The sequence below is a fragment of the Simochromis diagramma genome, unplaced genomic scaffold (assembly GCF_900408965.1).
Source record: "Simochromis diagramma unplaced genomic scaffold, fSimDia1.1 OVJJ01000373.1, whole genome shotgun sequence".
NCBI lineage: Eukaryota > Metazoa > Chordata > Actinopteri > Cichliformes > Cichlidae > Simochromis > Simochromis diagramma.
Genome location: NW_024387066.1, coordinates 11,986 through 14,640, shown reverse-complemented (window position 1 = coordinate 14,640; position 2,655 = coordinate 11,986).

The window sequence follows — 2,655 nt, the reverse complement described above, 5'->3', positions numbered from 1 at the left end:
CATCTTGTACAAGTCCTGTTTCAATGCGATAAACGCCGACTCAGTGGCCGATTGTCCATGGCAGTTCAGCCTTAAGGTTTCTGACACCTGCCGTTTTTACCAAATCCCTCAAAAGGGCTGTTTTCCCTGCATAATTTGGAATGAAGTGACGGCTGTATCCTGTTAAACCTAAGAATGAGAGCAACTCCTTAACCGTACGTGGTTTTGAATGTGTCAAAATCTGATCGCGATGGGTGTTTAGCAAACCCACTGATTTGTGAGCAATAACACGGCCCAGAAATGTTACTTCTGGTCGGACCAACTGTAACTTTTCTTTACTGACTTTGAAACCGCACTCAGCGAGTCTCTTCAGTATGGTAAGTGAGGCTGCCGTACATGCCGAAGCAGAAGGAGCCGCAATGAGCAAATCATCAACATATTGCACCAGTGAACACCCCTCTGGTAGGTGGCATGGCGATAGAGCTTCTTTCAACACTTGGTTGAAAATGCCAGGGGAGAGTGCAAATCCTTGTGGCAACCGTGTGTATCTGTACTGTTGCCCCCTGTATGTGAATGAAAAAATGTCCCTCAGAGACTCATGCAATGGGAGGCAGAAAAATGCATTCGCTAGATCAATACATGTAAGCCACTTTTGCTCTGGTGTTAATGCCGTCAAGGCTGTGTATGGATTTGGGACAGGCACCGTGTCAGTACGTAAAATGGCATTGATGGCTCTTAAGCCATGTGCCATTCTGTACTTTCCTGTCCCGTGCTTCTCTAACTGGCAAAATGGAGGTCCGTAGGATTGAGGGGCTCAGCCCCCTACTTTCAATAGCCCTTCAATGGTTTCTGCAATTCCCTCCTTGGCTTCTCTCTTTTGCCTGTACTGCGGTTTCCAAATTGGCATTTCCAACTTCAGCTGGAACAAAACAGGCGAACAAGTTGCCTGGCCCACATCCGTAGGCCCTGCTGACCATAAGGTGTCAGGAAGAGTCGCAAGTGTGGCAACTGCATCCGCATGGTCTATTCTTTCTCTCCCATGGATTCTTGAGATTTGTTCATGCTCCAACATCACTATGTCCTCTGATAGACAAGTGATACGGTAAATTTTGCATTTTGGCGAGTACCAAACGTTCGGAATCTGAGTAGCTTGCCAACCAGGTTCATCGAGGGCTCTCCTGACCATTGTTCCCAGCTCCTTCGCCTGATGACCCTCATGGACCGCCATGTATGTGGGGCACGCATCAGGTCCCATTTTGAACCAAGGCCGTTGTTCTTCGGTTAAATTTACTGCTGCGCAGCGACGCCTTCAGGACCGACATAGATGTTCTGAGAACACACATTCCAGGTCTGACCTTCAAGGTCAGACTGGAACAGGTCCCTATAAATTTCATCATCGTTCCTATCATAGTAGAGGGTGACATGGTATGGATCCCGGGGGGGAGAATAGACCGCCAAGGCCATAATCCAAGGTTTCCACAACTGATACTGTCTCAGAATGCCTTCTTCCACCACACGACCGCGGTAAATGTCAGCTGTCGTTTGTTCACCGTCTTTCAGCAAGTACTGGTTCTTTGAAAATGTCCCCAGGCACGGAAACTCTTTTCCTCCTGGAAGTGTAACTGTTAATCCATCAGCTGAACACATGATAGTGGCCCCCAGTTTAATGAGCAGATCCCTGCCCATCAAGTTCACAGGCACATGGGGAGACACCACATAGCTGTGCTTCAATGTCTGTTTTCCCAGCACCGTCAGGGCTGGATTGGTTGTTGGCAGCGTCATCGGAACCCCAGAGAACCCCACAACACTGACCACATGATTGGAAAGTGTGGTACTGCTTGGTTTTTGTTTCAGCGTTGAGTAAGTAGCCCCAGTGTCCACAAGGAAGGTCATTTCAGTTCCTTCCACACTCATTGACAACATCGGATCTGCCATTCCCATGTTGTCTTGTCTCTGTGGGTCCCGTCAGTACAGCTCCTCCTCTCCGCCCCAGTAGCCCAGGGGATACTGAGCCGCCGGCGCCATGCCTGGGTTTGGAGCTTGATGTCCCCTTGTCTGGACCACTCTGCCTCGAAAAGCTCCCTGTGCCTGGGGTGATGATGGATAACCAAGTTCTAGATGTCGTGGTGTAGGACAATCACGAACCCAATGTCCTCGTCCTCCACACCTTCTGCATACATTCGGGTCCAGCATAGGTCCCCCCAGACCACGGCCCCTTGGTCCGCCTCCCCTTTGGGATCCACCACGCCCCCTCAACGGCCTAGTAGACCCCAATTCCCCGCGGATCTTCCTTGCCTTGGTCCATTGGCGGGCCATCGGTCATCAGGATACAGAACCGGATCCAACTCTGGCCAATCAGGCCCCGGATCGCCCTGTGGCTGTGCCACCAGCATCTTCTTAGCTCCATTTTTGTTTTCCTTTTTCTTTTCACTTAGTTTTTCTCTCGCCTCAGCCAATTTCAATTTTACTAACTGCCCTTGCGCCTCCTCCAGCTCCTGTTTTTTCTTGTTCACCTCGTCTCTTTCCAGCTCAAGTCGATGTATGATATGCCTCTCCCATTTTGCTGAATCCGCCACCGCAAAGTCGGGATTCTTCTGTAGATCTGTTCTTACTCGTTCTGGCAGACCTGCTAACACCGCAGATCGGAACCACGCCCGGGGTTCCCCATCTCGCCCA